Here is a 26,466-nt window from a genome sequence, read left to right as displayed (position 1 = left end):
ATGAGGAGGCATTACATCAGGACAGCAGCTTATTCTGTCCACTTGAGAAACGATTGAGTAATTAAGTAAAAGTTAGGTAAACTTCTTACCATTATAGACAAAGAAAGGCTAGAATAAACTCTATGGTGTCGAATTGAAATTCAAGATATTAGATAAAAATCACAAGTATGTGCCGATGTACACATACAAATTCTGCATAGTAGATAAATGTGTGCACTATTGAACATAGGGTTTTTGACTAAGGTGTGCCCGACCCAGGCCACAGTCTTTACAATTACTTGCTATGCATCAGAGATCTGGACAATAACTAAGGATGACAGAAGAAGAATCAATGCCTTTGAGTTGTGGTGCTGGAAAAGAGTCTTGAACATACCATAAACTGCCAAGAAAACAAATAGGTCTGTCTTAGAGAGGGTGAACCCAATTTCTCCCTGGAGGCTAGGATTTTGAAGCAATATCTCACAAACTTTGGGCATGTGGCCAGAAGGGACCAGTGATTGGAGAAGTATATCATGTTTGGAAGAGATTGGAGGGACAGCACAGGAAAGGAAGACCCCATATGAGATGGATTAATACTGTAACTGTTGCAATGAGGGTAGGTATGTCAGAGTCAGTGAGACTAACTCTCAGAGCTGTTGTTCATAAGGTCGCTATGAGTCACAGGCTACTCAATAGCACATAACAACAACAGATACGTATGTGAGTATATGTGTGTGTAAACATATGGGTATATGTGTGAGATGGGACTTTGGGGTGGAGGAAGACAATGTTGGCAGGACTGAAAACTTTGTTAGACAATTAGGGCCTCAAAGCTTGAGGCTGAGGTTCCTGGGTTCACATTTTGGGAGCTGTCTTGACTGTATTCTGTTATTAATCTGAGCTGTAACCTTTTTACCACCCTCCTAATATGGTTCTGTGTGGTCTATGAACTATCACATCAGATTTTGGACCCAGCCAAGCAATAAGATTGGTGTTGAGATGAGTCTAAAGAGGCATGGGAGCATGGGGGACAGCTTAGACCCCATGAGAATTGGTTTTGTGTTATTGATATTGTGGATGGGGATAGTTTGCTCCTGTGAAGTTGGTAAAGACCAGATGTGGTGTTTCCCCACACCGTGTGGCTCTTGCTCTTTTTACAAAGTGCATAACTTGTATTAATTTAAATAATGTAAAAGAAATCTCTTGATTTTCGGTCTTTTTCTTTGATTTTTATCCCTTCTCTTTTCCTTTTCTTCTACCTATATTTAAGCTTATTTAATGTCTCTTTTCTTTTAAGTTCCATTTTCCATTTCCAATTTTTTTCTTCTTTCTTTTCCTCTTCCTCTCTCTCTTTCCATCTGTTCTTTTTCTCATTACTTTATATCTCGCTTGCCCTCCTATCCCTATTTGCTTCTTACTTTTTTCCCTCTCTCTCATATTTCCTTAAAGCTTTCTTTCATATCTCACCAACAAATCCCTTAACATTCTACCAAATGCAAAACCTAGCAGATGTTTTATGGGCCAGCATAAGCAACTATACCAGAAGCCAGAAATCGCAGGCAGATGTAAGTGTAGATAGGGTGGCTCAAAGGCCTGAAGTGGAAGCCCGCCAGTGCAGTATGAGGCATTCTTTAATTATACCCAGAGAATCAAAGAACGCTTTCTGCAAATCTCCTTGTAAATTATGTATAGAGTGGCTCCCTACCTTCTTATTCTTGCTGTAAAGTGGATTTGGGAAACTAGGTTTTGAAATTCAAATTCTTTCTCTTTCTTGGGACTGCTAGTCATCTAATGCTACTTAAAAAGTACTTTCTCCTGGAAAAAAAAATCCCCAGTGAGAAACAAGCAGGGGTAGAAGAGCCATTGGCAACAGCAGAAACAATAATTATAGGAAGTATATTAATAAGTGCCTGCTAAATAGGCTTATCATAAGGGGGAAAAAAGGAAAGGATTCTTTTGAATCCCTAAAATGTAAGGAAATGCATTAGAATAATTTAGTGAGTGAGTGAACTTACATATAGGGAGTTGTTGTTGTTGTTGTTATTGTTGTGTGCCTTCAAGTCACCTGCAACTCATAGCAACCCTATGTACAACAATCCTAAACTCTGCTCTATCCTGTACCAATCTCATTGTCCCTGACACATCTACCTCATTACCCCAGTCACTGAATCAATCCATCTCTTTGAGGGTCTTCCTTTCCTGCACTGACCCTCCACCCTCTCAGTCGTGACATCCAAGGTCTGTTCCCTCTCTGCAATGTGTGCAAAGTATGTCAGATGAAGCTTCAGAATCCTTGCCTCCAAAGAGCAGCCTGGTTTAACCCTCTCCAGGATGAATCTGTTCATTCTCTTAGCAGGCCATGGTATATTCAATACTCTTTACCAACATCACAGCTGAAAAGTATCAACTTTCCTTCTATCACTCCTAGTCATTGTCCAGCTCTCTGATACATAACAAGTTCTTTCAAAGACCATGCCTTGTATCAGGTGCAGCACCTTAGTCTCCAGATTGACATCGTTGCTCTTCGGTACTTTGGAAGGGTCTCTAACAGCAGACTTTCTCAATGCAATATATTTCTTGGCTGCTGGTGCCAAGAGTGTTGACTGAGGAGAAAAAAAAAACAAACAAACAAAAAACCCTAAAGCTGATTACATTCTCAATCTCTTCACCATTCATTCTGATGCTGCCAATTGGTCCAGTGGTGAGAATCTTTATTTTCTTGATATTGAGCTTCAATACATATTGAAGGCTGCAGTCCTTGACTCTCTGTAGCAAGAGCTTCAGGTATTCCTCAGCTTCAGCAAGCAGGGATGTGTCATCTGCATAGCGCAACTTGATGATGACTCTTCCTTAATTCCTGACACCCCACTTCTCCTCGTAGAGCCCAGCCTCCCAGGTAATCTGTTCTACATACAGATTGAAAAGGTATGGAGATAAGACACATCCCTGGTGTACACCCTTCCCAATTTTGAACCATGCAATGTTCCCTTGCTCTGTTCTGACGACTGCCTCCTGGTCCACGTATAGGTCTCACATAAGCACTATCAAGTGTTCTGGGATACTCATTCTTCTCAGAGTAAGCCACAGTTTGTTGTGCTCCACATAGTCAAACGCCTTTGCATAGTCAATAAAACACAGACATTCCTCTGGTATTCCCTGCTTTCAGCCAAGATCCATCTAACATTAGCTACAATATCCCTAGTACCACAACCCCTTGTAAACTCAGCTTGCATTTCTGGTAGTTCTCTGTTGATGTGCTGTTCCAGTCATTTTTGGATAATCTTCAGCATAATCTTGCTTGCATGTGATATTAATGATATTTTTTAATAATTTCCACACTCTGCTGGATGACCGTTCTTTGGAATGGGAACAAATATAGGGAGTAGAAAGAAATTAAAAGTAACTAAAATAAATATTTTCTTCCTGAAAGTAATGAAAGAGTAGAAGCTTCTCAGACATATATTTACAGATAGTTTTATTGTCTTAGGGTTGAAGATGGTAGCATTTTTCAAGAAATTCAGCATTATTATAAGCTTTAATCAAGGACCTTTGTTGATGTTCAAGAGATATTTTTCATATGTACATATTCAGATATTAATTTTATCATTTGTTTAAAAATAAGACTCTGATATAGTGGTGAATCATGCCACACACATGTTAAAAGAGTGCCCATTTTTCAGAGTTTTGGCATTTCCAAGCATTTCCTAGATAGAATTCCATCTCATGATTTGATCTTATGTTGTCTCCTGAGATATGTACACAAGAAGTACAGCTGAAGACATTTTTCTCAACACTCTGTAATATGAGAAGTTCTATGTCCCCTGAATTATTACTCCCATCTGTGCTCTAATAACCACTAGCCAAATACTGATTCTGAATTCAGCTATAAGATGCTATTTGGGAATGGAAACTAAAAAAAAATAAAAATAAATGCATGAAACAGATTGACTTAATGTATTATTTAAGTGGGACTCTATTCATATGTGTAGGAGCAAATATTTATTTGAAATTCTCCTCTCTTTTTTATTTTCATGGGTTTGATTAAGAAAATAATATTAAAGCACAGTGATGAATGAATGGAAATCCAAATTATCTGTAAATGTTCATTAAAATTTTTTTTAAATGTAAAAAAAAGAAAAGAAAATTATTATTAATCACCTGGGGCACGACAGCCTATTTTCAAACATATTTTATTCTAGATATTTTCTCCCAACATTATTAACCACCATCACTTTTCATCCAATACTCCATCTTAGAATTTTGTCATATCATAATACAGCAGATTCTTGAATATATTAAATTACATTTTTACTTGTTACTATTCCTAGGTGATCTTAGAAATCCATGTCACCAAGCAATGACTGATAATGATGAATCATGTTGTAATCATTGCTGTTTTTGCTGTCAAGTGCTGTCAAGTCAAGCACAACTCATAATGACCCTCTGAACAATAGATCTTGATCTGAATCCTATCCTATCCTATCCTATCCTATCCTATCCTATCCTATCCTATCCTGTGCCATCCTCACACTTCCTGACACATTCAAGCCCATTACTGCAGTCAGTGTGTCAACACATGTGGTTGAAGGTAGTCCTGTGTTTGGCCTGTCGTCCACCTTCTCAAGCATGATGTCCCTTTCCAGGGAATAACCTCTCTTAGCAACATTTGAGATGAAACTTTACCATCTCTGCTTTCAAGAAGCATGCTGGCTACACCCTTCCCAAGACATTGATGTTTGTTCTTTTGGCAGTTATTTAAGCCCCAACTCCTAATAACCCTGTATCTTCTAGAACTATCCTACTTACATGACAAAAATTAGCTCCTGTAGCTATGATGTACCAAATTGCATGGACAACAGATCAAATCCCTTCCTGGTCCTGCACCAGCTTCACAATCTCTGGTGTCCTCAAGTACATTTTTGCTGTAACTGCGTCAATCCATCTTGTTGGCCTTCCTTTTAACAATTATTTCTACTTTTCCAAGGATTATGTCCTTCTCCTGAGTTGTCCCTCCTGAGAACATCTTCAAAGTATGTGAGACAAAGGGTCAACAGTCTTGCTATGAAGGAGTATTTTTACCTCACTTTGTCTAAGATAGATGTGTTTGTCCATCTGTTAGTCCTTTATATCAATATTCTTCACCAGGCATCTATTATTCTTCAGTCTTCCTAATCTGTTGTGCAACTTTCACCATATGAGTACATGAAACTTTCACATTTTGAACCTGAAGTACCAGAACATCCTATGGCTTGGGACAGGCAGTTCTTGGTCTTTAAAGGTACATCCTTGCCCTTTAGCACTCTAAAAATGTCTCGGAAAGAAGATTAGCCCAGTAATTTGATTTCTGAAATAGTACTTTCATGGGTATCATTCATGGACGCAAGGAAAACTAAATCCTTGACAACAACTCATACTATTTTAAGCCATTGCTTTGTCTCCTTTAAGCCATAGGACAAAATAAATCATCATACAAAAACTGAGTCTGGGAAGCCACACAGAACTCACACTTCTGCCTGGCTCTTTTGATTTCCACTTAGTCTCGAAGTTTCATTTTATAAAGTAAAATACAGTACGTAAAATGTATAGATTTCTAATACTATGTTGTTGTGGTGGTGATGGTGTTATAACATCAAGTCGGAGCTGATCCATAGCTCTCCAGTGAGTTTTCAGAGGCAGTTAATCACAGAGGAGGAGATTGCCCATCCTTCTCCCACGGAGAAGTTGGTGGCCCTGAACCTCATGGCTTCAGGATTGCAGCACAGCTTCTTGTCACTAGGCCATCAGAGCTACCTATAAATACCATATCCTTTCTAATAGCTGTGTATTTACTGTCTTTCAAAGAATTAAAAATAATATATGAACAAGAATTTGAATAACTATGTTATGAACTATCTTGAAAGACTAACAATCTAAATATCTTAGGATGAAAAATTAAGCTACTGTACAAACAAATGATAGACTATTATTTGAAAATGAAAAGATTAAATATTTAAACTACTTTTATAATCATTAATAAACCAAACAGAAGGAAACATTGGTGGACTAGTGGTAAGAAGCTATGCTACAATCCCAAAGGCACATGGTTCAAATCAACCAGCTGCTCAATGTGAGAAAAATGGTCAATCTCCTCCTGTAAGATTTACCATCTCTGAAAACTCATTAGAGAGACAGCTACAAGTCAGTTACAACTTGACACCACACACACACACACACACACACACACACGTACTAATTTCCAAAAGTTACAGATGAAACAAAGTCTCAAAAAAGTATAACTGTCCTCATCCCTTGTTTTGGGGAATAGTGATGCCACTAAAGAAAACTTTGGTGGTTTTAAAAAGATTGAAACAGAACCTTGTAACCTAGGAATAGCAAACCTAAGCATATACTTCAAATAACTGAAAACAGAAAGCTCAACAGAAATGTATTCACCAATACTCATTGCAGTACTGGACAAATAAAATGTGGTACATGCATAAAAAGGACACTGCTTAGTCATAAAAAGAAAAAGGACACTGCTTAGTCATAAAAAGAAATGAAGTCTTAATGCATGCCATAACATAGATGAACCTTGAAAGCATTAAACTGAAGGAAATAAGTAAGTAACCAAAAGACAGAGATTGCATGATCCCATTTAAATGAAATTGAAAGAAAAGAAGGAAATTCGAAGTGCTTACTAGGAAAGAGAGGAAGAAGAGAAGTCATTACTTGGAGAACACTAAGTTTCTTTTCATGATAGTGGGAATATATAAGAGCAATGATAACAATTATTTATAAAGAACAATGATAAAAATTACACAACATTATCAATATAAGTTTCTTAATGACAAACAAAAATATTGAATTGGAAAATGTCTTGCAAAATACATTTTCATCACAGCTTTTTAAAAAATGTAAAAATGAAGCACAAATAATTTTAGGACAATCTAATCAAGAGCCAATTATAATGAAAGAACAAATTCAAACTGTACTGAAGACTTTGGTAAAAATATGGCCCCAAGAATCAATGGGATGGCAATTGAAACGATTCAAATAAAAAACACAGCCTTGGATGTGCACACCAGTTTATGCCAAGAAATTTAGAGGACAGCTGCCAGGCTGACTGGAAGAGATTAATGCTTGTTCCTATTTCCAAGAAAGGCAAGTCAATGGACTATAGAAATAATCAAATTATATCATCAAAATTCTTGGACCAAGAAGCAATCCTCAGAACAGAGCAAAAAAAGCACTGCATGGTTCAAAATTGGGAAAGGAGTGTGTCAGGGATGCATCCTGTCCCTATATCTTTTCAATTTGTGTGCAGAGCAGATCATTCAGGAAGCAGGGCTTTATGAGGAGGAGTGTGGCATCAAAATTGGAGGAAGACTCATTAACAACCTACAATAGACACAACTATTTTACAAGATGACACAACTTTGCTTGCTGAAACTGAAGAAGATCTGAAGTACTTGCTGCAAAAGGTCAAGGACTGTAGTCTTCAATATGGATGGAAGCTCAACATCAAGAAGACAAAGATTCTCATCACTGGGCCAATTGGCAGCACCATATTAGATGGAGAAGAGACTGAAGTTATCAGCAATTACAGCTTGCTTGGATCCACAACATTATTAACACTGGCAGTCAGGAAGAGCAACAATGTCAGTCTAGATACAAAGGTGTGCCTAATCCAGGCCATGGTCTTCTCAATTACTTGTTATGCTTTGGAGAGTTAGACAATGCCCAAGGAGGACAAAAGAAGAATAATGCCTTCAAGTTGTGGTGCTGGAGAAGAGTCTTGAACATACTATAGACTGACAAGAAAACAAATAGGTCTGTCTTTGAGAGGGTGAAACCAAGCTCTGCCTCATGCTTTGGGCACGTGGCCAGGAGAGATCAGTCCTTGGAGAAGAAGATCATGCTTGGAAGGGTGGAGAGACAGCACAGGAGAGGGAGACCCAGGATGAGATGAATTGATACAGAAACTGGGATGATGGGGATTGGTGTGTCAGTATCAGTGAGACTGGCTCAAGACTGGGAAGGGTTCAGAGCTGTGTACATAGGGTCGATATACATCACAGGCAACTCAATGGCACATAATAACAATAACATACTATGACAGGTTTGGAAGCAGAAGTGGCATCCACTTCCTAAATAACATAACTCCAGGAACTCTATGAACTTTTATAAACGTTAATAGTTGTAGAGGGTCTTCAGGCCTTTTGTTCATAGGATCTCTATAAGTCATGCTCAACTCAAAGGCAATCAACAACGACCACATGGCAAGAAGCATTAAAATACAGGTAAACAAAATATTGCTGATGATCATTTAAAAATGGCTGTTACAGTACATAGAGAACTGCCAAATGTTGAAGCTGGATTTAGAAGAGGTCATGGCACCAGGGATATCATTGCTAATGTCAAATGGATCTTGGCTGAAAACAGAGAATACCAGAAAAATGTCTATCAGTGTTTAATTGACTATGCAAAGACTATGTGGATCACGGCAAATTATGTCTAACATTGAGAAGAATGGGAATTCCAGAATACTTAATTGTTGTTGTGCTAAACCTATACATAGACCAAAAGGTTGTTGTGTGAAACAGAACAAGGTAACACAACATGGTTTAAAATTAGGAAAGGTCTGAATCAAGTTTGCATCCTTTTTTCTTACCTATTTAACCTACGTGCCAAGCAATTTATTTGAAAAGCTGAACTTTATGAAGAATTATGTGACATTAGAATTGGAGGAAAGCTCATGAATAACCTTTGTTACGTGAATGACACTATCTTGTTTGTTGAAAGTAAGGAGGACTGAAGTGCTGATTTCAGAAGTTTAAACATCACAGCCTTCAATATGGATTGCATCTCATCATCAAGAAAACAAAAATCCTTTCCACGGGAGCAATAGTCAGCGTCATGATAGATGGGGAAAAGATAGAGACAATCTTACTTTGATCCACAATTAATACACTTGGTATCAGCAGTCAGAAATTTAGGAGATGTATTGCCCTTGGAGGAACAGTACAGGAGAGGAATACCCTCCATGAGAGATGGATTGATTCAGTTACTGGTGTAATGGAGATAGGGGTGTTGGAGACAATAAGATTGGCAAGGGATAGAGCAGGGTTCAGGATTTAGGGCTGTTGTACATAGAGTCACTATGAGTAACAAGTGACTCAATGGCACATAACAACAAAAACAACGACATTGCCCTGCCATCAAGTACTTCTCCAAATTACTGAGGAGCAATGATGATAGCTTGAGGACTAAGGTGTTTCTGATTCAGGCCAAGGTGTTTTCAGTCACATGCTCTGCTGCTGAGACCTGGACGATGAATAAGGATGTCAGAAGAAGAATTACTGTCTTTTAACTGTGGTGTGAGATAAGAGTGATGAAGATTTAATGGACTTTCAAAAGAGCAAACAGATATGTCTTAGAGAAAGTGCAGCCAGAGTGTTCCTTGAAGCCAAAGATAATGACATTTCATGTCACATCCTTTGGGCATGTTGCTAAAGAGAGGTTACTCCTTGGGGAGGGATATCATGCTTGGGAATGTGAAGGGATGGCGAAAAAGAGGAAGATCTTCAACCAGATGTGTTGACACAGTGACTGTGGCAATAACCCTGAATATGTCACAGATTATGCACAAGATAGGACAGAATTCATGTCAGTTGTTCATAGGATCACTGTAAGTCATACTCGTGGCACCTAAAAACAACAATCATAAAAGATTGTTTTAATCTCATCATCCTTATGTGAAACCTTGACTTGGACTAGGAGGCAGTTGTAAGAGCAGAGCAAGAAAAGACTGCATCATTCAAAATCATGAAGGGTGTATGCCAGGAATGTGTCCTATCTCCATACCTTTTCAATCTATATGCAGAACAGCTTATCCGGAAGGTTATCAGAATAGTCCATGGACTGCTAGAACAAACAAACACATCCTAGAGACGGTGAAGACAGGCAGCTTCTTGGAGGCTAGGATTCTGAAGCTTCATCTGACATACTTTGGACATGTTGCAAGGAGGGACCAGTCCTTGGAGAAGAACATCATACTTGGGAGGGTGGAGGGACAGTGTAGGAGAGGAAGATCCTCAATGAGATTGATTCTATGACTGGGGTAATGGGCATAGGTGTATCAGGGATAATGAGATTGACCCATGATAGAGCAGTGTTTAGGGCTGTTGGTACATAGGGTCTCCATGAGTCACAGACAACTTGACAACACATAACAACAATGTTAATAACATATATGACTCTTTTAATAATTATTCATATACATATGCAAAAAGTTAGGGAGATAAAAAAATTATAAAATAGAAAGCTAACATAACCAGATTGTAAAAGAAAAGGAATAATGTTAAGTGCAAAGTTAATGGGCTCAAATAATAAATGCAATGATCATTAAGTAATTCTGATCATATAGACTAAGACAGGAGGAAGCATTTCAAGGAGAGTGAAACTTAATTTGCATCTCTAGGAGATACAGATATATAATTGATTGAGATATGGTAAAGAGCATTTCAGACTGGAAAAAAATAGCAAAAACAAAAATACAGAGTTAAGAAAGAGCAAAGCTTTTGCCAGGGGCCATAAAAATTGATTGAAAAACAATGTGGGGTAGGTGAGGAGGATTGACTAGATAGAACAGTGACATTCAATGAACAACTCTAAATTCCAGACGATGAGCTTGGATTGAATTTAAAAAGATAATGTTGTTGTTATGTGTCATTCAATAGACTAGGTTTGAATCCACCAGGTGCTTGGTGGAAAAAAAATGTAATCTCCTGCCTTGCAATGTACAGCCTCTGAAAATCTGCTGGAGGGTCAGCTATGAGTCAGTTCTAAGTGATGGCAATGAGTTTAAAGGTCAAAGATAAACTAGCAAAATTAAAGCCTAGTTGATAAAAGAGAAAGTTATTTCTTTCTAAACTTGATTTCTGCAATTACTGTGTGATTAAATATCTAGACGATATCTTAGTTATCTAATGCTGCTACAAAAGCACTACAAGTGGATGGCTTTAACAAACAAACTTTAACTCTCATGGCTTCACTCATTCACTACGAGTTGAAACTAACGTTTAACTCCCATAAGGTTCCAAAGGCTGAAAATTGTACTGGAGAAGAATGCTTCCCAAGAAGCCACTGGTAGATTCTAGCTGTTAGAGGCAATGCCTTTTGGTTAGCAATACAATTTCCTATGGACTATACCACCGAGGTCCATTCCCTTACAGTTTAAGAGCTTAAAAATCCAAATTCAGACTGCTAGCTCTAAGGCAAGTTTCCTTCTCTCTGTCAGGTGTTTTTCCTTCAACATATATCGGTCTGGCATATACTGGGAATCTTTATTAATTTTGAGTTCTTCTAGAGCTCAATGGCACAGAACCACAGCAATAGCAAGGAGCTTCCAAATAATTTGAGCCCCAAAATACACACTCTATTTCTGAAGTTTCTTCCTTGCTAGTTCTGAGAATTCCCACTCCTAATTTGCTTTCTTCCCTTTTTATCTTAGTGAGATAAAAGATATTGTAATCAATACCTTATGGGAATTCCCCTTAGAAGTTAAGTCTGTGATGGGATTGAAGGTTTTATCCTTAATATTCTTACAACTATCTGGTTTATCATTTCATGGGGGATCATTACATACATGTATGTTGGGGGGGGGACACAAAAACAAAAGGATTTGCTTGCTTGCTTGCTTGCTTGCTTGCTTGGTTTGGGTTTTGTTTCTTCACATTGATCTTCTTATCTCCCTACTCTATTCTTCAAGCAACCAGAAGTTACTACTCAAGTTTTTCTTGGTGCTGTATTTTGGCTTCATTCTTGCTCCTTTGAGTGACCAGGACCAGTCAAATAGAGCTAGGAACTGTATTGAAGCATAGTAGCAGAAACATTACCTTGCATTAAATATGCTCCCACGTCACCATATGTAACCAAGACAATAATATTCTATTTTTAGGATTGTTATTAGTACTTACTATCATATCTCTTTCACGTTTGTTTTATTAATGGATCATTAAAAGATCTTCCTCTTTATATTACATGCAAGTACTATAGTATTCAAGTACTTTACTATGTCAAGTAAATTTTTTAAAAATAAAACTCACAAAACTCAAGTTATATCTAGCCCATAACAGAATTCCATAACACCTAAAGAAATCAATCCAATTCAGAAATATAGTTGTTGGAAAAGAAACTGTGTGGTTTGAAAAGTGGACAACATTACTATTTTCAAATACTTCTTAAATTGCAATGACAGCAGGACATGTTCAGGATTAAATCTGAAAAATAAATTAGTGTCAGGCACAGAAGATGGGAGGCTTCAACACTCAATAACTCATTGATTTTCAGTACTGTTCAGCCTTATCTAATTTCATTTTGGGTATCAACTTTTATAGTCTAGTTGTTCTCAAATTGTTATAAAGCCCACTAACCTGCTAATGAAGCTAAGTAAAGTAAGCTAACATAAAAACAGCAAAGAAAAGAAAATAGAGAAAATAAAGCTTTTGAGAATCTAGGATGTAATCAGGCGTGGGATTAGACCCAACAGAGTAAAAGAAGTAGTCTTCTATTGTAAATTTATAGAAGTCTGACATCTAAAAGTATCTAAAGGGATTCAGAAATATCAAAAGTTGCTATCAAGGCACTTTAGACCTTTAGTAAGATAGTATGGGGTCCTAAAGGATCCAACCAATAAAAACTCTCCAACACAAATTCATACCAAATTACATATTTGTCAGATTATGAGTTGTAGATTTCTATGGTTTTAGTTTTCCCTATGCCTCTGGAAACTCTGAACTTTGATAAACAATGATAGTTATAGAAAGGCTTTAGGACTTTTGTTCATCGGGTTGCTACAAGTCGTACTCGACTCTATGGCAGTCAACAACAACAACTACTCTTCTTAAGGGCTCACAGCTGAGTCCCCAGGTCTCAATGGATATTTTTCTGCCATAGAAAGTGAACAATTATTACCTTTTTCTTGGATTCACCCACAGCTGCTATTGTAGGACAACTGAATAACATGTTTGGAGTTCATAGCCTCTCCAGCACCAGATTCTCCATGATAGTCAGAGATACCATTAACTGATTTAGATTATAAATGCAATAAATTTTAAGCAGTCCTGGCTATCTAGATTAAGCAAGCAGAGAAGATGAAACTTTAAGGAGATGTAGATATTTAATTAGTCAGGAATAAGAGAGAGGTATTGCAGGCTATAAAAACAGTATGAAAAGGAATCTGGAATTGAGCATAAAAAAGAACTTGTAAAATCATGCAGTCACTTTCTCACAGTCCTGTTAACAAAAAGCGGAGAACCTCTAATGAGAATCAGATCTCCTCCTTTAATACCAAATGCTCAAGAGATTTTTAAGTATCAGGGCAACCACAGGCACACACACACACACACACACACACACACACACACACACACAGAGGCTACTATACAGTCAAATTCAACCCAGTCCTTACTTGTAATATTGGACAAATGTCATTCTTGAGTTGCTTCAGACTCAGAAATATCAAGTGTTACAGATTAGAACTGCCCCATAAAGTTTCTTGGTTGTAAATAGTTTATTAATATTTTTGTCATTCATATACACTGGGCTTCATGCACATGCATTATGTTACATACATTTACATTAGATATCATTCATTTATGTTGTGGGTTTTTGCTGGATTTTTTTTTCCTTCCTTATAACCATCCAATCAACAGCTACTTTCATGAAAGTGTCTAAAACAAGCTACTTCATGTCTCATGTCCTAATACTTCCTTTCAGATACTCAACTGCTTATTTGCTCATTCCTTTCAGACCAGTATGCTGAGAAAGCAAGTACATCTCTTTTCCTTTTAAAGGATGCACATTACTAGGACTTTTCTTCTATGGTACTGCTAGATGGGTTTGATCACTTACCTTCAAGTTGGCAGTCATAAGTGCAAATAATTTAACCCATTTAGATAAACCTTATTCATCATTCTTCTGTCAATTTGTTGTACTGTGGTGGCTTGTATGTTGCTGTGATGTTGGGAGCTATGCCACTGGTATTTCACCTGTGGTAAACAATATAGCAGAGCTTCCAGACTGAGGCAAACTGAGAAGACAAATGGTGACTTTTTTGGGAGGGGAGTAGTGGAAATAGCCAGTGAATAGTGGTAGAACATTGGTTGATAACACTGGGGAGAAAAATGAGGTTCTTGGGCTGAAAGGCACTTAAAATGTAACCCTGAATTAGCCTGGATCAGGCATATCTTAGTCTCTAGACTGATATTGTTGCTTTTTAGCACTCTGGAGCAGTCCCTGATAGAAAGTTATCCCAGTGCAATCCGTCTTTTGATTTCCTGACTGCTAGCACAAAGACTGTGGAACTGAGCAAGCTACAGGGAATTCTGGTGGCCAGGAGGTAAGAAGCAGCATAGCAACCCCTAAGGCAGGTGGTTCGAATCTACTAGCTGCTCTGCAGGAAAGTATCTTCTTAGGCAATTAACCACCTCAGAAAACGCACCAGAGAGTCTGTTATAAGTTGATTCAGACACACAACAACACACTAATAACAGGTACAGGTTAGCACAATGTGTATATTTCCCTTTCCTTCACCCAAGTTAATGTCTATCTACTCTCTAGTTAGTGTTCTTCTTCCCCTCCTTCTCCTACTCCTGGAAACCAGTAAAGATTGTTACTTTCTCTGTAAACTGAAAGCTTTAGTGAAAACAAAAACAAGGCTCCCAGAGTTGATGGAATAGCAAGTATGGCATCTCAACAAACAGATACAACACTAAAAGATCTCGCTTGGCTATGCCAAAAAATCTGGAAGGCAGTTACCTGATCAAGCAACTGGAAAAGGTTCATATTTGTGTCCATTCCCCGCACCCCCCCCAAAAAAGGATCTGACAGAATGTGGAAATACAGAATAATATCAACAATATCATATGCAAATAAAATTTTACTGAATATTACAACATGATTAAAGCAATACATTAACAAAGAACTACCAGAAATTCAAGCGGAATTCAGAAGACAATATGGAATTAGAGAGATAATGTGGCTGATTTCTTTCAGACAGATCCTAACTTAAAACAGAATATAAGTAAAATATTTATCTGTATTTTTGTACTTTGCAAGAGCGTTCAACTCTGTGCATAATAACAAATTGTGGGTAGCATTGCAAACAATGGGAATTAAAATACTAAACTGAGTGCATGTGGAACATCTGCTTCAATCTAGAAACCTTCTCTCAGCAGAACAAGATGATACTTCATGGCTTAAAAATAGGATCTTATTTTCTACATATTTATTCAATCTGTATGCTAAATAAATAATGTGTGAAGTTGGACTCTACGAAGAACACGCCATCAGGAATAGAGAAAGCCTTATTAACCAGCTGTGTTGTACAGATGACACAACCTTAGTAGATTTAAGTACCTACTGATGAAGATAAAAGACTACAGCCTCCAGCATAAGTTATATTTTAACATAAAGAAAACAAAAATATTTACTATATGACCAATAAGCACCATGGAGAAAATATTGAAGTGGTCAAGGATTTAATTTTACCTGAGTCCACAGTCAGTGCCCTTGGAAGCAACGATTAAGAAAACAAATGATATATAGCAATGCACAGATCCTCTACCAAAGACTTCTGAAAAGTATTACATTGCAAGGATGAAACTTTGAGGGCTAGGATGTGACTGACCCAAGCTATGATATTTTCAATTGTCACAAGTTGAACAATTCATTAAGAAGATCAGAGAATTAGTTATCATTTAGTGAAGAACATTGAATCTGCCATGAACTTCCAAGAGAATGAAGATAACTGGTCCAGAAAAACTACAGCCAGAATGCTTCTTAGGAGTGAGAAAATGTGATTTCTTACATTCTTTTAACTTATTACCAGAATGGATCAATCCAAGGAGAAGGGTATCATGCTAGATATAGTAGAAGGTCAACTTTACCAGAAAAAGAGGAATATGCTCAATGAGAGAGACTGACACATGAACAATATCAAGGGGCACAAACATAGCTTTGATTTTGATGATGGCCAAGAACTGGGAAGTTTTGGTTCTGTTGGACATGTTGTTATTGCTGGGTGTCATAGAGCTGACTTTAACTCACAGTGATCTTAAGAAAAACAGATCTGAACCTTGTCTTATCCTACACATTCTTATGATTTCTGATATACTAAATCCCATTGTTATAGTTACTGTGTGAGTTTATCTTGTTGAAGGTCTATCTTTCTCTGGTGCCTCCAACTTTCCAGGATGTCTTTATCGTCCCTCCTCACAATATGCTCAATGTCTGTGAGATGACATTTCACCTCTAAGATTCTTTCCTCTAAAGAGCGCCCTGATTGTACTTCCACCAAGACAGAATTTGGCAGGCCATGGTACATTCAGTACTCTTCTCCAACACCAAAATGAAACAGCATTGATTTTTCTTCTGCCATGCTTATTCAATATTCAACTTCAGATGCACCCGTGTTGTGTAGGGTATCTTATCAACAACATGTAAACTTAAATAAGTCAGCTAACATAGAACTTGGAATTGATAACCTAATCAACCAAATAATCTTAGAGACAAATTCTGCTTTTAAGTTGAATTACCAGTTACCGTCAAGTTAATTCAAACTTGTGGCTGCCCAGTGTGTGTCACAGCAGAACTGTGCACTGCAGGGTCTTCAGTAGCTTAGTATTCAAAAGTAGACAAAGCCTTTCTCTGAGACACCTTCTGAGTGGGCTCAAACCTCCAACCCTAGTCATCAGCTGATCATTATCATCTGGATGAAACTTCAGAAAACCATCTCTCCTCGCTGAACAAAGCTAACCTTTTGCTACTTTTCTGGCTCTATGATCATTTGACTTTATAATTACTTTTGGTGCAGCTGATACCAGTGGAAGACCTAATACAAGAAGGCCAAGAGCTTCATCACTTCATGATCTCATTGGTCTCAGCTTGTCCCCATAGACACTACGCTGATGGGTTAAGTGGCCTCCTAATGTCCTTTCCATCAAAATGAACATATAGTGCTGTATCACTTTTCTCCTGCTTCATTCCCTTTTCTTGTCCCTCCAAGCTTCTTTTTGAGTGTGCTTTTGCAATTGTCTTGCCTCGCCTTGCCCCTCTCTGGCTGCTTACACAGTGTATTATTAACTGTTCCTTATTCACACCCACTGGACATCCAGCATCTCTTGTCTCACTAACCAGTCCAGAAGCTTGAGAAGAAAATTATTTGGGATGATGGACATCTCTGTAGTAAGAAGGTGATTAAAAACAGCATGTGCTTTAGGGTCTTAAAGGATGTTCTAACACCATATAGGTGGCCTAGTTGTTACCATATTTGGAGGAATCACTGACTAAAATATTACAACAATTTCCTGAGCTTTTCATTCTTGCCTGGAATGTACTCCATGTCTGGAGAGCAAATGATTAATTCAAAAGTGGTGAGTTTAAATTTTATTCTTAGCGAGAGTTGGGTGTTTATTTCCACAGAAATTTTCACTGTTGGCCAAAAGAGAAAGGGAGGCAAACACTTCTGTGAAGAAGACAGACTGATTCCCTTAGTCTCCAAAAGAAAGGAACATGTCAGATCATTCCTTTCCCAGAGCTTCTACATAACAGTGTGAAATTATTAAAAATTTCCTTGCTTTCTGGAGACTAAGGTGCACCTGATACAGGCCATGGTCTTTGCAATCACTCGTTATGCATTAGAGAGTTGGGCAATGACTAGGGAGGACAGAAGGAGAATTGATGCCTTTGAGCTGTGGTGCTGGAGAAGAGTATTGAATGTACCATGGACTGCCAAGAAAACAAACAAATTCATCCTGGAGAGGATTAAACCATTCAACTCCTTGAAGGCAAGGATTCTGGGGCTTCATCTGATATACTTTGGACATGTTGCAAGGAGGGACGGGTCCTTGGAGAGGGACGTCATGCTTGGGAGGGTGGAGGGACGGTGCAGGAGGGGAAGACCCTCTATGAGATGGATTGATTCGGTAACTGGGATAATCGGGATGGGTGTGTCGGAGGCAGTGCGATTGGCATAGGATAGAACAGGGTTTAGGGCTGTTGTGCATAGGGTCGCTATGAGCCGCAAACGACTCGACGGCACATAACAACAACAACAACAACACTTTGAAGCCAGACACAAGGGAAAGGATTTGATGTATTTACAGTTAGGGGGGGAAATATCATTTAAATGGCAGAGAGTGAAATACATATTTTCTTGTCCTTATGTATGCCAATCATAAGAATATCAATCCTAGACCTTGTTCCTTGTTCCAAATGCAGATGATAATCAGCTAATGGTTGATTTCTTTTTGTCATTTTAAGTCTTTTATCAATCATGGCACAGTAACAGCTATACAATAACTTCTTTTTGTCAGACACTTGTAGCAAGTGATTTATATAATTAGCTGACCTCCACAGAGAGCTTATTCTGGGCTAGTCCACCAGTTAGGCCCTTTAAATGCATTATCTCACTTATACCCACATGTCAACTAATCTTCACAATGACTCTAGAAGGTGGGTACTATTTCACTAATCTTCACAATAACTCTAGAAGGTGGGTACTATTTCACATGTTTTATCTAGAAAAAAATTAAGAGTTCAAATTATTAGGTACTTGGAAAGGCCAGACTTTCCTGACACTACCTGAGTGCCTCTGAGTGACAGAGCAAAAACAGATTAGATATTTTTACTTCCTATTTTGTAGGACAGCTACTTGCTGCGAAGCATGTCCTGAAAAGGGTTATCAGCACACCAAAGACATGAGGCATAGCCTCTGATCACTTCTTCCTTTTGTGAGTAACCACGTCTTTCTGATATGCTGGAAGCCACTTTCAAGGGCTTGTGGTCATGCAGAAGAGACCCGACTGAGTACGTTTGGGGAAAGATTAGAAAAGATATCAGAAAATAGATTAGAAATGTTTCTACGCTTTTCACCTCTTCTGCTGTCAGGTAACATTTGTTCGAATATTTATTTTAAAGGAACTAAAAAGATGAAAGCTTCTGAACACTGGTAAAAAAAAATGGACTTCTAACATGAAGAGACAGAGCTGGGTTACAGTAACAGCAGGACATGGGATTACCTGTCCTCCAGGAGATCTGCTAGCTATTAACATGCCAGACACATTTCCCTTTTGAAGACACAGAGGGCACTAACAGAAGACCTGAAGAGATTTCAGAAAGAGTTCTCAAGGAGTTGCTGCCAGGAGGAAACCAGTGTCTTAGCAAGATTAGGAATCTGAGTTTTAGGGTACTTAAGGCTCTCTAGCGGGGGAGGGAGGGGGGAAATCACAAACACTTACCCACCAGGATTCAACTATGCCGAGCTAAAGACTCACTCACAGGTAGGACCAGAATGACTTTTAAATACAATGGCCAACCCACCAGATCCTGTTTGTCTGCGCAAGAGGCTTCTCACTCAAGCTGATTGTAAATGAGATCAGACACAATCAGCTTACACTTGATTGCTAACACAATTAGAAACACCCAGTTTACCCCTAGTTTTCAAGTAAATCACAAACACTTACCCATCAGGATCCAGTCATGCCAAGCACTGAATATCCTATGGACTGTCAAGAGAACAGACAGGTATGTGTTGGAGAGGGTGCAGCAAGAGTGCTCTTCGGAGGCAAGAATGATAAGGCTTCACCTCACACACTTTGAGTATATTCCTAGGAGGTGCTATTCCTTGGAGAAGGGCATGATGTTGGGAAGGGTGGAGGGTCTGTGAAAGAGAGGAAGACCCTCAACAATCTGCACTGACAAGGTGACTGCTGCAATGGGGTCTTGTGTGTTAGAAAGTGTAAGGATGGCGCAGGACAGGTCTAAGCTCAGATCTTTTGTTCATACGGCATGCTCAACTAATGGCATCTAACAACAACAACAAGGTTCTCTGTGATGGAAAGATGGACAGTCTCTACCCACAAAGATTTACAGCCTTCGAAATTCCATGATCATTGGTAAGAAACAACCCAATGACAATGATTTTTTTTTTAGAGTTAAGGTTCACGTGTGTTACTCAATCACGGTAGTGTTTTATAATTCCCAAAAAGATCTGCTTTTGTCCCAATACATGAAACTATCTTTTTTTTATACCATACAGTCCCAGAGCTGGTCCTCCAGATTTTCAAAGGCAGTTAATCCCACAGGAGAAAATTGCCTTCTCTCATGGAGCAGCGGGTGGCCTTGAACCATGTGCTTTCAGGATTGCAGTGCAACTTCTTGCCACTAGGCCACCAGAGCTCTACCTGAAACTATCAATGTGATCTCATTAAGACAAGGTCTTTGCAGATGTAGTTAAGATAAAGATTTCGATATGAGAAAATTCTGAATTTTTCTTTGAGTCTTAACTCCATAATAAGTATTTTTACAACAGACATAGAGGAAATAAATAAAGACAAAAAAGAAGAAACAGGTAACAATCTGAAGACCAGTGCCCAGACTGCAATAATATTAACAAGCACTAGAAACTAAAAAAGGAAAGAGGAGAACAAACATGCTGGCAGCTTAATTTCAGATTTCTGGTTTACAAAACTATGAGACAATAAATGTCTCTTTTATTTCCTCCTCCCCCATTTTACTCCCATTTGGGAGATACATTGGTTTGCATGCAATTGTTCATATATATTATGTTTCTTTCATTTACAATATGTTGTTTTACACATTTATATAATCATTCAAATACATTATTTTGTTCATGTATATTTTGTTTTAGACAATCATTTTTATACATTGTGGTTTTTTATATCTTTGATTACTATTGATCTATGACTTTTTCCTTTATTTTGTTATTTTTATTATTGTTGTTGTTATGTGCCGTCGCTTGCAACTCATAGCAACCCTATGTACAACAGCCCTAAACTCTACTCTGTCCTGTGCCAATCGCACTGTCTCCGACACACCCATCCCGATTACCTGTCACCGAATCAATCCGCCTCCCAGAGGGCCTACCCCTCCTGCGTCTGCCCTCCACCCTCCCACATGACGTCTTTCTCCAAGGACTGGTCCCTCCTTGCAACATGTCCAAAGTAGGTCAGACGAAGCCTAAAAATTTTACTAGTTTATTTACAAAATTCGAACACATTGTTTTTCAGAACAGACTCTTCCAATTTCCCTCACCCCCCCACCCATCAAATTGTACAACCCCATGATTAATCCCACCCCCTGCACATCCTCATCCCTCTGCTTCTTCCCCCTCCCTTGGACCTTTATACTCATTCTACAATAATGGTTTTATACAATATTTGTCCTTGTAGGACTGAATGTCGGTGGTAATTTGTTATAGCACTCTAGTAAACAAATATTGTCTCAGAATAAATCAGAAATCTGAAGAACTTGCTTGCTATATGTGATGGCTTCTGTGGCAATAGATTCCAAATGCTGCCATTTAAGCCTAACAAGACAGGAGAAGAGTGCATGATTTAAAATCAGGAAAGGTGTGCATCATGGTTTTATCCTTTCGCCATGCATTTTCACTCTGTATGCTGAACAAATAATTTGAGAACCTGGACAATCTGAAAAACAGCATGGTATTAGGATTGGAATAAGACACATCAACAATCTCCCTTATGTAGTTGACACAACCTTGGTAGTAGAGAAGAAGACAAGAAGCACTACAGAAGATAAAAGACTACAGCCTTTAATATGGATTACATCTCAACATCAAGGAAACAAAAATCCTCACTTCTGGACCAATAAGCAGTATCATAATAGAGAAACTATTGAAGTTATCCAATATTTAGCTTTACTTGAATCCACGATCAACACCTATGGTTACAGAAACCAAAAAATCAAAAGATGTGTGGAATTGGGAAACATCTCCTATCAAGGTCCTCTCCAAAGTGCAAAAGAGCAAGGATGTCAGTTTAAAGGTTAAGGTGCAATGATTCAAGCCATGGTATTTGCAACTGCTTCCTATTCATCTGAGTTGGACAATGAATAAGGAAGATTGAAAAAGAATTGATGTCTTTGAATCATGGTGTTAGAGAAAAGTGTTGAATAGCACATGAACTAGGAAGGGAATGATTCTATTTATCTTGGAACAAGAGGAACCAGAATGTCCTTTTAGGGGAAAATGATGAAATTTCATTTCACATATTTGGGCATGTAATCATGAGCAATCAGTCCTTGGAAAAAAGTCATCATACTGGGAGAGGTAGAGGGTCAATGAAAGAAAGGAAGATTCTCATCCAAAAGAGATTAATTGATCTAGTGGCTTTGACAATGGAATTGTACATGACAGAGATCATGAGGATGGTGCAAGACAGAGAAAGGCTCAGATCACCTGTTCACAGGACCCCTATGAGTAGGAGTCAACTCAGTGACACCTCACAACAAGAAATTTACTCAATTCAAGGCTGGTTTTGCTACACAGGTACAGAGAAAATCAATGAATATGAATAACCAACCATCATCAATGAAAAGGTAAAAAAATTCAATTCCATTTACTGAGAATTAACAAGATGAAGGCACTAAATTGTATGCTTATATTTTTCATTGAATTTTCCCAGGTACCTCAGAGATCATGATCCTGCTTTATGCATAATTAGTCCCTGGTCACTCAACTAGAAATTGGAAGAGTGGCTACTCGAACATTGATCTGCGAGCCCCCAAACCTCATGTTCTGAGCAATGACAATCTATGGGAAAGATTAAGAATATTAACAAAACAGTGCTGAGATATGTTAAGATAAAATCTTTTTCAGGGGATGTTCCTCAAGGATTAACTCCAAGTCACTATGCTTAAATTCAATGTAAGATAATTACCCTGAGGAAACTTGGCATTTTGTCAATATGGCATCCAGCCTAATCTTTCAGTAGCACACACAGAGTTCATTGAATGGTCACAGAGTCTCTTCAGTTTATACAGCACAGATGCCTTGTGGAAGTGAGTTGGCACTGCTATGTCTTCAATCATTTCAAACTCTGGACCTTTCAGCACCTGCATTTCTGTTCCTTCACACTCAGTCTCTGAAGAAAGGATAAAAATACAACAGGTAGTCTCCTATATGTTCTCTGGTCATTCATTCTTCCATACATTAAAAAAGATTTTAAATTCTCAGGGTCAAGAAGATATCTCGGGAGCGAGCCGAGCAAGATGGGTCAAAGTCAGAGTGGCGGTCATGGTCCTGGAGGTGGCAAAAAGGATGACAAGGACAAGAAAAAGAAATACGAACCTCCTGTCCCAACCAGAGTGGGGAAAAAGAAGAAGAAAACAAAGGGACCCGATGCTTCCAGCAAACTGCCACTGGTGACACCACATACTCAGTGCCGGTTAAAATTGCTGAAGCTGGAGAGAATTAAAGACTATCTTCTCATGGAGGAAGAATTCATTAGGAATCAGGAGCAGATGAAGCCACTAGAAGAAAAGCAAGAGGAGGAGAGGTCAAAGGTGGATGACCTGCGGGGGACCCCAATGTCAGTGGGAACGTTGGAGGAGATCATTGACGACAACCACGCCATCGTGTCCACGTCTGTGGGCTCAGAGCACTACGTTAGCATTCTTTCGTTTGTGGACAAGGATCTCTTGGAGCCAGGCTGCTCTGTCCTGCTCAACCACAAGGTGCATGCCGTGATTGGAGTGCTGATGGATGACACCGATCCCCTCGTCACAGTGATGAAAGTAGAAAAGGCCCCCCAGGAGACCTACGCTGACATTGGGGGACTTGACAACCAAATCCAGGAAATTAAGGAATCGGTGGAGCTGCCTCTTACTCATCCTGAGTATTATGAAGAGATGGGGATCAAGCCCCCGAAGGGAGTCATTCTCTATGGCCCACCTGGCACAGGTAAAACATTACTAGCCAAAGCAGTGGCAAACCAGACCTCGGCCACTTTCCTGAGAGTGATTGGATCCGAACTTATCCAGAAGTACCTGGGCGACGGGCCCAAGCTCGTGCGGGAGTTGTTCCGCGTGGCCGAGGAGCATGCCCCGTCCATCGTGTTCATAGACGAGATCGATGCCATCGGGACAAAAAGATACGACTCAAATTCTGGTGGGGAGAGAGAGATATCCAGCGAACAATGTTGGAACTCTTGAACCAGTTGGACGGATTTGATTCACGGGGAGACGTAAAAGTTATCATGGCCACAAACCGGATAGAAACCTTAGATCCAGCACTCATCAGACCAGGCCGCATTGACAGGAAGATCGAGTTCCCCCTGCCAGATGAGAAGACCAAGAAGCGCATCTTTCAGATTCACACAAGCAGGATGACCTTGGCCGATGATGTAACCTTGGATGACCTGATCATGGCTAAAGATGACCTCTCTTGAGCGGACATCAAGGCGATCTGCACAGAAGCTGGGCTCATGGCCTTGAGAGAACGGAGAATGAAAGTCACAAACGAAGACTTCAAAAAATCGAAAGAAAATGTTCTCTATAAGAAACAAGAGGGCACCCCCGAAGGACTCTATCTCTGAGCGAACATATGCCCGGGACAAGGGCCCAGAGGATCCATATCCCGTTGAATTTTAGTAACCAAACAGTGCGTGCCCAGCGGGCTTCCCCGTCGGTCGGTCAGTGTGCAGTGTGTTCCAATAAAGCTACTCTTTCGGGAAAAAAAAAAAGAAGATATCTCATTAGGGATAGGATATAAAGTCATTAAACCAGCATGAATGGAAGAAATAGACATAGTCTGTACCCATGCCCTCTCCTTCTCTGAAGATAAAATAAAATCAATTTTTTACTATCTTGAAATGATCTGATCCTCTGGCTCTTCACTGATCATTACCTCTGAACGTTCAGTTAGTATCATGCATGATCTAGTCCCTCCCTACATCAAAACATATCTTCCAGAAGAAGGAAGTTGGAGTGGCCCATCAGCAAGGCTGACTTCATGCTTACAGGTTTATTTAAAAACTTCTCCTCTCCCTGAAACTTTCCAAATTACTTCAGGTCAATACTACTTTTTCTCCATCCTTAAAATACCTTATTCAATCTTCACTTTTTTGGTATTATTAACTCCTGGTGGGTATTCATTAGTGTTCTTCCATTGTCCATAGAGTTTTCAAAAACCTGTTATTTCAGAAATTGAAAGCTAGTCCTGTTCTTAGTCCTGTTCTTGGAAGCTCCATAGAAACTTGTCCACAGGGAGTGACCTTGCTAGTATTTTAAATACTAGTGGCATATCTTCCAGCATCACAACAACACACAAGCCACAACATTATGACAAATTTGCAGTCAAGTTGTTAATTAAAAAAAAAAGATAATCAAACAAAATGTAGGAATTATTGAACAATATAATGAATATCACATGCAAATAAATCTTGATGAAAATTAGTTTTTGAAATTACTGGAACAGAACATTAATAAGAAAATGTCAAAAATTCTAGTTGGATTTAAGAGACCATGACAAAGAGGGATACCATTGCTAATGTGAGGTGGATCTTGACCAACAACCAAGAATACCAAGAAAGATATTTCCCTGTGATTTATTGATCATGCAATGATATTTGACTATGTTTATCATAACAAATTATGGTTAATATAGAGAAGAATAAGAATCCCAGAACAATTAATTGTGCTTATGTAAAATCTATACTTATATCTGAACAGAACAAAGACATGCTGCTTGGTTTAAAACTGAGGAAAGTGTGTGTCAAGGTTGTATCCTTTCTCCACGCATCTCAGTCTTTCTGCTGAGCAAATCATTCAACATCAAGAAGGCGAAAATCGCCACCAGAGGAGCAGTAAGCAACTTCTCAATAATTTAAGAAAAGATTGAAGCTGTCAATGATTTCACTTTGCTTGGACCCACAGCCATTTCTCATGATAGCACCAGTCAAGAATTTTTTTTAGTGTGTTTCATTGAGGAAATCTCCTGTTAAGGACTTCTCTAAAGTTTTAAAGACCAAATATATAAGTTTTAAGAATAAGATGCACCAGATCTAAGCCATGGCATTTTCAATTTGTTCCAAAGCACCTGAGAGTTGAACAATCAATAAGAATAAGAGAAGAATTGATACTTTTGAATTACTGTGTTAGAGAAGAGTGTTAACTATGCCACGAACTGTCAAAAGAACAAATTTCTCTTGAAGGAAGTACCAGAGTGCTCCTTAAAGGAAAAAGATGAGAAAACATCTTCTCATTTACTCTGGACATATTTTCAGAAAGAACCAATCCTTGGAGACAGATATCATGCGGGAACGGCAGAGGTCCGTGAAAGAGAGGAAGATTCTCCATAAGAGGAATTGCACAGTGATTACTATAAAGACCTTGAGCATAATAAAGATCATGAGGATGGTGAAAGATAAAGCAAAGTTCAGATTTGTTATGTGTAGGCTTGCAATGAGTGGTAGTTGACTTGATAGCATGTAACAACAACATCCATTAATAAATGACTACATAGAAGTTATTTCCAAACTAAATAATATACACCTTCAGGGCTTTGATGGTTGCTTCTTATGTAGTGTCTGAATGACCTTTGCGTGCTTAAAACTGATAAATTATTACTATCAAATAATTGTTGGGAGTTTTAGAAAAAGTTTTTAACACTATATTCTATGTCTC

At 38.6% G+C, this 26,466-nt stretch overlaps 1 pseudogene; it reads left to right on the top strand.

Annotated features, from left to right (window-relative positions):
• Window positions 1-23,052: 23,052 nt before the first annotated feature.
• LOC102875674 lies at window positions 23,053-24,377 on the top strand (annotated as a pseudogene).
• The last annotated feature ends 2,089 nt before the right edge of the window (window positions 24,378-26,466 follow it).

The sequence above is a fragment of the Elephantulus edwardii genome, unplaced genomic scaffold (genome assembly GCF_000299155.1).
Source record: "Elephantulus edwardii isolate Elephantulus edwardi_28Jun2011 unplaced genomic scaffold, EleEdw1.0 scaffold00085, whole genome shotgun sequence".
Classification (NCBI taxonomy): domain Eukaryota; kingdom Metazoa; phylum Chordata; class Mammalia; order Macroscelidea; family Macroscelididae; genus Elephantulus; species Elephantulus edwardii.
This window is presented reverse-complemented; position numbering and strand designations above follow the sequence as displayed.